The sequence below is a fragment of the Chelonoidis abingdonii genome, chromosome 6 (assembly GCF_003597395.2).
Source record: "Chelonoidis abingdonii isolate Lonesome George chromosome 6, CheloAbing_2.0, whole genome shotgun sequence".
NCBI lineage: Eukaryota > Metazoa > Chordata > Testudines > Testudinidae > Chelonoidis > Chelonoidis abingdonii.
The window spans coordinates 137,582,418-137,593,284 of record NC_133774.1 but is presented as its reverse complement, the minus strand read 5'-3'; positions in this window follow the sequence as shown (position 1 = coordinate 137,593,284).

The window sequence follows — 10,867 nt, the reverse complement described above, 5'->3', positions numbered from 1 at the left end:
TGAGTGTAACAAAATCTTTTTAATAAAGAAAGGAACAGCAAATTGCGGTAATCCCATTGGAAAACACCCACAAACCCAGGGTTATAACACAAACGCATAAACAAAAAAACCCACCATCCCAAGTACATTTGGCAATGTCCTTTTCCACCTGGGGTTTTAAAGTCCAATACACCAAATCCAACAACCCCAAAAGTCTCATGGGTCAGTGGCCACCCCAGAATTCAAGAAGTTTATCTGTAGAGTAATCCAGAGGGGTAGCTGTGTAGTCTAATCTGTAAAAAGCAGCAGAGAATCCTGTGGCACTCTATAGACTAAACAGACATTTTGGATCATGAGACCTTTCGTGGGGTGAATACCCACTTCGTCAGATGAATGTAGTGGAAAACTTCCAGGGGCAGATATATATATGCTATGCAAGCAAGCTAGAGATAACGAGGTTAGTTCAAAATCAGAGGAGATGAGGCCCGTTCTAGCAATTGAGAGTGTGAAAACCCCCCAGAGGAGAAACTGGTTCTGTAGTTGGCAAGCCCATATTCACAGTCTTGTTCAAACCCTGAGCGATGGTGTCAAATTTTGCAAGATGCACTGAAGCTCAGCATTTCTCTTGAAGTCTGGTCCTGAAAGTTTTTTTTGCTGCAGGATGGCCACCTTAAGGTCTGCTATAGTGTGGCCAGAGGAGGTTGAAGTCTCTCCTACAGTTTTTTGAATATTGCCATTCCTGATATCTGATTTGATGTCCTATTTACCCTTTTCCGAGAGACTGTCCAGTTTGGCCGACTGTACATAGCAGAGGGGCATTGCGGCATACATATGCGTATATTACATTGGTGGACTGCAGGTGAGAACCAGTGATGGTGTGGCTGATTACTGGTTAGGTCCTAGTGATTGGTGTCGCCAGTGTAGATAATGTGGGCAGAGTTGGCATCGGGGTTTGTATGCATGGAATGGTTCCTGAGCTAGAGCTACTAGTGCGGTGTGCAAGTTCTGGATGAGAAACGTTTCAGGTTGGCAGGATTGTCTGTTTGGGCTAAGGATTGGCCTCTGCCACTCGAGGCCCTGCCATCATCAACTGCTAGACAAGGCCCTCATCCTCCCATGATTGAACTAACCCTTGTTATCTCTAGCTTGCTTGCTAGCATATAATATACCTGCCCTCGAATTTACAACTACATTCAGTCTGACGAAGTGGGTATTCACTCCATCAAAGGCTCAATGAATCCAAAACTCTGTAGTCTAATAAGGTGCCACAGGATCGCTCCTGCTGCTTTATCGTAGAGTCTTACCCCACAAGCCTGGGTGGAACATGGGGAGAGGGCGCGGGAAGTCCACACAGGGTGTTAAGGACACCTTACGTGGGCGCAGGGCCAACCTGCTCCACCTTCTCATCGAAGTTCTACTGCAGCCCGTCACCTCCAGCTGCCCCTGCAAACTGCTTCACTCTGCTCACTGTTCCAGGGGCTGCTCCAACATGCTGCAACTGCTCTGCTCCGCTCTGCTTGCTGCTTAACAATAGGTCTTCAGACTCCCCCACTAGTTAACACAGCACTCAGTGATCTCAGTTCAGCTCTTAGTAGGGGAGCCCTGGTGCTGGTGCACCCTTGGTCCAACATGAATTCAGCTCAGCAGTCTCTAGATGGACTCCTAATGGAATCAAAATTAGCTCTACTTTTTAACAGTGGAGAATGTGTAATTGGTGTTCTAGGACCTCAAAAGGGGCCTATGCTATCAGATGCACACACCACTCCCCAACCTCTCTCCCTTAGGGTTTTGGAACCCATGTCCCAAGTACCACCCAACTGAGGTTGAGTCATTTCTGTCACAAAGCAGTCCCACAGCTACCCAGTCACACAATCAGGGTGACAAACTTTTTTTTTTCTCCTGCCCCAATAACAAAGAAATTGGGCATTCCAGAGCTGTTAAAATCACCATCCCAAGCTGCTGTGGGGTTATGCTAATTGGGGATGGATGCCAATGTAAATTCTTAAAATTCTTTCCACACTCTGTACAATTCACCACCAGATGTCAGGGTAGCATATCCTGACTCTGCTTACATCCGCACACACTTAGCCCTGCTCCAAGAGCAGGCTGATGAAGGCACCAGGCAATGGCGTGTGCCCCAGTCTATCCCCTCTTCCACCCACATCAATCAGAACCCCCAGGTACAGTGCATCATGACCCTGAGCACTCTGCTGCATCTGTGTCCACCCCACAGGGTGAAAGTAACTTACAGGACTTACCGTACTGCCAGAGTCCTGAGGGGGCATGGCCTCAACTGGAAGAGGTGGGGCCTCTCAAAATTTAAAGGCCCTGGTGCACCAGCCATGGCTGAGAGCCCCAGAGTCTTTAAATCAAGCCAGGGCTCTCAGCTGCAGAGGTGGCTGGGAGCCCCTGGGGCTCAGGGGCAAATTAAAGGGCCCAGGACTCCAGCCACGGGAGCTCTGAGCCCTTTAAATCTGGCCCCAGCCCGGCCGCCGGAGCGTGGGATTTAAAGGGCTCTGGGCTGCCCGCAGCCGTGGGAGCTCTGAGCCCTTTAAATCCAGCCCCAGCCCAGCTGCCGGAGCCACAGGCGAGATTCAAAGGACTCTGGGCTGCCCGCTAAGGCTGGGAGCACAGAGCCCTTTAAATCCTCACCGTGGAAGCTGTTTAAATCTGCACTGTACTCTTGCCGGTACACCGTACTGGACCATACCAGCTTGCTTTCACCTCTGCCTGCTGCCATCAGCATAATGCCAGGGCAGGGAATTGTTCCCAAATCTAAGTTTTCCTGCCATTTTTAGCAGACACTCAGTGCAGGAATTTGAGGCAGAGCAGTATGTGGCTGCAGTTCCCCCAAAGGCCAGTAGAGGCAGCTGCTCCCAGCCCACTGACCTTCCCCATTCAGAGACTGGCACTCACCCATGCAGAGGTGCCCACATAGAACGATTATGTGCCATTTCAGTCTCATTCAAACTGTGTTAGGGCCTGTGCACTGCTCCAGCACCAAGCTGCTGCGTGGGGTGTGGAACCTGTGTTGTGGTGAACGTACCCCACAGCCCTGGTTGCTGAACGGCACTGTGCTAGCAGAAACCGTGCCAAACTCAAATGCCGAAAACCAGGAGACTGGATGAAAATCATGAGACTAAAAATAAAGAAATCTGGGTTCTTGCTATTTGCTGTCTGGTTTTGGAAGCTGTAACGCACATTGGGATCACGGGTTCAAGCTTTTCTCTACAACCATAGAGCTAAAAACTTAATTTAAAAAAAACAAGAATGTGATTTTCAGAAAATAAAATGACTTAAGGGGCTGGTGCTTGATGAAGAACATCCAATCTCACTATTCGCACAATGAAATCACAACTGGCAACACTGCATTTGTTAGTTATTAACAAAAATATATTTTTTCTACAAAATAACATACATCTTCACAAACAACTTGTTGGGAAAGGCTTTTAAACTAACTGCTACCGAGATTTTTCTTGCAGTTCCTAAAACAATTGCATATAAAGTTTTAAATTATGACGATAGAACATCTTGACTAATGACATGAACACATTGTGGTATTTTATCAGCTTAAAAATCTGCAACAGGTATTGTGTGTTTATTCAGAGCTCTCAGACATCTCAGACTCTGTGGGACATGCCTCATATCAACAGAATCAGTCTGCGCTACTGATATCCCATCCAAATACCCTCCGGCCTGGAGACCATTTCAGGTCTCACCACTGCTGTGTGCTTCAGAGCCCTTATTAGTGAGCAAGGCTTCACACCAGAACTCAGCACACAGTTAAGTATCTCCCCACCCCCCACCCCCAGTTTAACAAATGAGGTACCTGAGACATTGCACAACGCTTCTTGCTAGCAGAACAAAGGTCTTCACTGGGATACGTGCAAGACTCACCCACTCAACCTTGCAGAAAGGTTGTGCCAAATCTACATGATGGGCTACCCTTTCTCTAACCCAGCACTGTTCTAACCTCTAGGTCACACTCCTCTCCCACACATCCAGGACTAGAGCTCAGGATTCCTGAGCGCCTACATCCTACTTCTATCCAGCAATCGGCTATGTACTCCACTGGCAAAGCATGTGCACTCCACCTCCACTGGCAAAGCGTGTCCACCCTATCCACTGGCAAAGCGTATGCACACCCCCCTCTACTGGCAAAGCATGTGCACTCCCCCTCTAGGGAGTGATCCGGACTAGAAACAAGTGGCTCCTTCAGCTCAAGTCACAGAGGTCTGTGCTAGGACATGACGGTCTAAACCCTGCTGATGCCTGAGGAGGGGCTAATAGTTGCATGTGATGGCATTTTCCCCTGTTCGCTTTCTTTTAAAATGCCTTATTTAATTCACAGTGAGCGAACATCCTGCAGACAAGTTTTGTCATTCAAAATACTATTTGAGTGAAAGCAAGATATTCCACTCTTGGGCACTTGTCACCAGCTTTGATGGCTTGTGTCACTCACTGACCCGCCGTGCAGCATGAGAGGTGTGAAGTAATGGGGAGGATGAATTCCTGATGTCTGATCCTGGACATGCTGCTGACTTTCACAAGGGACTTTTAAGGAGCAGGGAAATTTTGAACTGTATCAAATGACAAACTCCAGTCTCTTTGCTTTTGCCACTGTTCTTTGTGTTTGCTTACAGCCCAATCACTCTTTGTTTGACCCAGCATTTACAGCTAGATTCATGAGGATTCTCTGAACGGAAAATCAACAAATATTTTGTAGTGACGTGTCAGAACAAGCCTAAGCAAGATAATCCTATTTACTGACTAGGTGAAAGCAGTTGTCCACACAACCTACATTGTAGGAGGTGAATATTTTAGAGCCAGACTGTAGATCATTGTTAATAATTAATATAACAGTTAAGAGAAAAGGCTTCCTCATGACAGATAATCAAAGGACAATATCTGTTCTGTCACTTCCTAAAACTGTCTGGTATGGAACTAGTAAATAATTTAATTACAGCCATGAAGTCCTCTATCCTGCAATGATATCCATATAGGCACAGGTCTCACTGCTGGAGGGGACCCAAAACATGGAGTGTAAAGATTTAAATTCACCGTTTTGACTCATTTCCCTCTTAAGTGAATGAAATTGAGTATGGCGAAGATTTGCAATATTGGGCCCATATCCTCAAATATATTTAGACACCTAATGCCCATTAGTTTGTCTTCCAAGTCCATGTTCAGACCTAAGTAAGAGATTTCATTGTTGAAAGTGTGGCACTTCATTGATATGTAACCCTTCTGCCCCTCTGAGTTGGCAGCAACTAGGGCCAGCTTCTGTATCTATGGGTTCCATTTCAATAACACAATGCAAAACCGGCTCAAACCCTCACCCAGTGACCTGGGACAATTACATACCATCACCACCCCGGGCGCCTCTAGGAGGCAATACTTCGCCTCTCACAAGCACAGAGTCTGAGTGTAGCAAAATCCTTTTAATAAAGGAGGGAAACAATGTGGCATCATATTGGGGAAACACCACAAACAGGATTCATAACATAAGCCATGAGCAAAAGACCCACCAAGTAAGTTTTGGCAATGTTTTTTTCCCCTTAGGGTCTTAAGTCCAATCACCCCAAAGTCCAACAACCCAAAAGTCTCTGTCCCTGGTCACTGCTGCCCCAGAGTTCAAAAAGTTTATCTGCAGAGTTTTACCTCCTCCCCCCCCCCCCAGGCCTGGGTGGAAATGGGGAAGGGGGGCATACAGGGTGTTAAGGGGCACCTGACATGGGCTGGGGCCAACTACCTCGCCTCTCTGCAGAGTTCTGCTGCAGCCTTCACCACAAGCTGCTCCACTCCACCAGCTGAGCTGCTCCTCCAGCCAACCTCCACTCACTGCTCCATGGGCTGCTCCAACTGTGCTGCAAACTGCTCCGCTCTGCCAGCTGCTTAGCCATATAGCTTCAGGCTCCCCCACTAGTTAACACAGCACTCAATAATCTCAGCTCAGTAAGTTTAACTCTTTTAGTGATTTCAGCTTGTAGTAGGAGAGCCCCTGTGCTGGTGCACCTTTGGCCCAAAGTGAATTCAGCTCAGCAGCCTCTAGATGGACTCCTAATGAAATCAAAATTAGCTGTGCTCTTCAACAGTCAGGGTAACAACACTTTATTCCTCCTGCCCCAATAACAGAGAAATTGAGGATCCCACAGCTATCAAAGTGACCATTTTAGGCCGGCATGGGCTATGCTAGGCAGGGTGGGTGTGCCTATGCAAACAAGATCCTCTCCTGAAATTCTTTTCCACACTCACCATAATTCACCACCAGATGTCAGGGTAGCACTCATCCTGACTCTGCTTACAGATATTAACAGCGCTTGTGCGAGTCAGACCTGACTATGGATTTAGGAGCCTAGCTTTGAAAATCTTGGTCTCTGTTACTAACAATGCACGTGGTGACTAAGGAACAGCTCTTTGAAAGTACTTAGGTTTAGACAATGATGTCATTAGTTAAAAAATAGTTGATAGTTTATGTTGCTTGTGCCTAGGCGAATTCTAGTGCAGTACACTAAAAATGGTAACTATGGCATAGTAGAAAAGTCAATTTGAAATTGCTCTGTACTCTGGGCTGTCGCCAGTGTGGCCTCCAGCTCAGCCGGGCTGCCTGTACCTTGGGGAGGGCGAGCATTCTGGGCCGGCAGGGGGGTGATCTCCAGCTCAGCCGGGCTGCCTGTACCTCGGGAAAGGCAAGTGTTCTGGGCTGGCAGGGGGGTGACCTCCAGCTCTGCCGGGCTGCCTGTACCTCGGGGAAGGAGAGTGTTCTGGGCCGGTGCGGGTGTGGCCTCCAGCTCAGCCAGGCTGCCTGTACCTCGGGAAAGGCAAGTGTTCTAGGCTGGCAGGGGGGTGACCTCCAGCTCAGCTGGGCTGCCTGTACCTCGGGGAAGGAGAGTGTTCTGGGCCGGTGCAGGTGTGGCCTCCAGCTCAGCCGGGCTGCCTGTACCTCGGGGAAAGTGAGCGTTCTGGGCTGGCAGGGGGGTGCCTTTCCAGTGAAAAGCTGGCGTGAGCTGGGTTTGAAGGAGCTCTGTGAGCTTTTCCAAATCCTGTCTCCAGTCTTTGCCGTGGGAGCCAAGGTACTGACTTGCTTTCACTGTCTCACCCCTGGGAGCAGCCTGGGGCTGCACAGCTTTCTGGGCTGGAGGATGTCTCAGTGCCAGCAGTGGGATTTTGCTTTCCTGTTCGAATAGGATTCCCTTTGCCTCCAGTGTCTCTGGTTTCCCCACACGGCTTGATTGGCTCTTGACTCCTGCGCAGTTTGCAGGGGAAGAGGTACTGAGCAGAGCAACCTGTCGATCTGCTTGTTGTGGCTTGGGCTTTCCAGCCCTTAGCCGTCCTGGCGCGGACTTGATCCTTCCCTCGCTCGGGGCTGGTCCCAGTATCCCGAAGCATGTTGGCACAGACCGTGTGGCCCTTGCGATGAGCCTGCATCTGCGGGGTGAGTCCATCCTTAGTGGCCTTGTTGATCTTCAGGCCGAATTGCTTTAGTGAGAGGATGATCATTGTGATAATCCCCACATGGCCCTTTGCCTGCCATGCCATGAGCACCTGAGAGCTTGCTGGGCACTGGGCCTCTGAAGATGAGGGGGAGCCTCTTCCTGGCTTTGGCTCACTGGCCCGTCTGGCCACGCTGGCAACTAACCTGCAGGGAGGGCAAGAGGTGAGCCCTCGGCTGGAAGCCCTTGCTGTTCTGTGCTGATGCCAGAGCCCAGGAAAGGCCTGTGAAGGTTGAGGCAGGCCAGGCTGCTGCACTGAGGAGCTCATGGATGAGCTCTCTGCTGTGCACACAGCCACGCTGCTCCTTGCAGAGGGCTCCAGCCCCATTCAGGTGCGGGTGCTGCTCTGACGGGGGCCTGGTTTGCACTGCAGCCTCCTGTACCAAGCCCAGTGCTGGGGATTTCAGTACTGAGGGTGAGCCCAGCCTGGCGGGATGCTCTGTAGTACGGTCCAACCCAGCCGGACTCCAGCCCCACTGCACTAGGTACAGCCCTTGTCCCACAGAGTTACGGGCCAGACGTCCAAAGGGACGCAGGCACTCAGGGTGCAGAGAGGTACTTCTGAAGACCCCTCTAGGTCCCACTGAGGTCAAACACCATCATCCCTCTGTCACAGCTCGGCTGCTGAGGCACCGAGAGAGAATGTCAGCGGCAGAGCGAGGGCCTGACTGCTGCTCTCCAGGGTCCCAGCCCAGCGCCAGAACCAGAACCACGGGCCAGCTCAGCAAGGAGCCTCAGGGTTTCCCAGAAGCCATGTCTGCGCTGGCTACACATAGCCAAATGGAATTAAGAGTCGCACCCACACAGTCTTGCCTGCCTCTGTTCCTCCCCAGCCACAGGCATGGGCTGAGGCAGAGGGGTTCTTTCTCCCTGCTGGTGCGGGGGTGCCTCTCCGGGACACATGCTGAGAACTCCAGTGGGTCTGTAACAGCAGCCTGTGCTCTGCTGACAGCCACGGAGGAGCTTTCCCTCTGTGCAGACCGGTGTGTCCAGAGCTGGCTGTTACTAGCAAGGCCAGAGAGGAGAGATTTGGGGCTGGAAGGAGACAACTGTGAAGGCTGATCCTCTGCAGGAACCTGGCGGCTCCTCTCTTTGCCCTGCTTCTGCAGCTGCTCCTGGTGACATGGACTTTCCTCCCCTAGTAACCTTCGGTCCTGCCTGGGAACACACTGCTCACAGCAACCCAGGCTTGGCCTGGGTACTAAAGCATCTGTTTTGCTGATAGAAGATTCAGTGTTACTACTGCTCCGGTCTCTCCAGCTCTGCACAGGTACGGCATGGCCAGGGCATTCCCCACCCCCCCGTGCTTGGCACCCAGTCTGAGATGAAGGGAGCCCCTCTCGCGGGGAGCGCAGCAGCCTTGTGATCCTGCTTTGGGCCTCTGCTCCACAGAGTCATCTGTCCACAAGCAACATGGCACCACACCACTAACGCACGTCACACAAGCTGCCAAACAGCCAGCCACTAGCAGCGTATCTCTGTCACCACATACCTAGGCTGGGAGAGAACCAATGATTAAGGGTAACAGTTCCAGATCTTATCCTAGTGCCAGCCTAGTACAACCCCCGAGCCATGCAGCCCAAGCCAGCTGAACTCTTACTTGGCACTGTGGGACCTACATGGCACAGTAGGACTGGGGCTGTTGTTTTTAGTGACGTCTCTCTTTCTATAGCGCTCTCATTTTAATCATTCTAGCAGAGAAGTGCGTTCCTCTGCACCCTGCAGGGACGTCAGAAAGCTCTCAGGGGGTGTCTGACATCAGGGCTGTGCTAGGTAATGGCTTCTTGGCATTTTCAATGGAGTTTTATGAAAAAATATCTCTGATATAGCGAATGCAAGAGATGGGTGTCCTGCATTGCACAGCCTAGCTCCCATCAGATTTGGGCACACATGTCAAGGCAAAAATATTGTCCTAGGCTAGGTGGAAAGAAACCTGATGCATCTGACTCTAATAGATAACTCTGATACAATCCTCGCTTATCTCATCAGACGACTCCATGAATAAGGCAGTGTGCCAAGGGGAAAGTGTGCTCCTTTCTGACCGCAGTCTGTGGCTAGCCATCTACTGCACTCAGGGTTGTAATGGCAAAGTGGGAGCTTTCAGTTGGAAATTATCAGGAACAGCCACTTGGCTTCTGCTTTCAAACTTCTTGTCGACTCCACCCTAGCACCTGTGGCAATATTGTCACATTGGAGTTCAGTAGCCAGGGGATTGTAAAGCAGTTGCTGGCAGTGCGATAGGACAGAGAAGGAAATAGAAGGAAACACATTTACATGACTAGGTCTCCTGGCACAGCAAATGTTTTGATTAATTTAGTAAAAGATCCACACCCAATGGAAACAGGTCATAGTTCTGCTAAGCTGAATGCAAGGGCCTGATCCGCGCTAATCACTAAGCTGACGGGTTTATGGAGTCGATCCTCTGGGCCTACTAAGATCTCTTTGTACTGCCAGGGTAGAGGGATCTTGGACCAACCCTACATGGCTCCACCTGCCATGAGGAGCCAGGGGCTGGCACACTGGAGTGGCAGGGGCTAAGGGGTCCATCTGGTCAGAAGCAAAGCTAGGCATCCTAGGCATCCACCGAGCCCTGGAGTTGGCAGGGACCAGAAGGGAGGATTGAGCTTGACACAGAGACAGACTCAGGAGAGGGGAAGGAGAGACTGGTGGGGCTAGCCCAGGGCACACAGCACATTGAAGCCTGCCCTTGTAATGCACTGTTAACTGGCCACTCACTCCTGCTTGCTCACACCAGACTCTGTGTGCAAATGAGTTTGTAACAGTATCCAGAGCTGATTAGAAACCATGTATTTTAGCCAAAATCTCCTTGGCCTTCTGAACACATTGTTTGGCTACGGAGTTGCAGTCTCACTAAGGCACTGACAGGCCAATATTTTTAACCCAGGATGCCTACAAGTAGGTGCCCCTATAAACCCAGCCCAGTTCCAGACATGCTGAGACCCCACAGTTCCCGAGCAACTCAGTGTGGCTGCAGAGGCTCCCATCTCTGAAAATTAGGCCAGTATCCATGGAGCTCAGGAGAAGACTTTCCGTCGAGTTCAGTGGGAGCTGGAGGAGGCCCTCAACCTGGCTATGAAGATTTTGGCCACAATGCCTGATTTCAGCGGTGCTGAGAACCTACAACTCTTGTTTAAGTCAATGGAGCTCAGCACCCCTGAGAATGGGGCCCATTCTGCTAGGACATTCTGCAGCATCCACTTCATTGCGTTCATTCTGGGCTCAATCCTGCAAGGCACTGACCACCCTGCCTGGACAACCCTTTATCCCCATTATAACACGTAGGCATGGAGTAAGAAATTGCTAGCCTTCTTCAGCATAGCAGTAAGCATGGGATCTATGGCTGTCTTTAGCCATGGGATGTGGAGATATGTGCC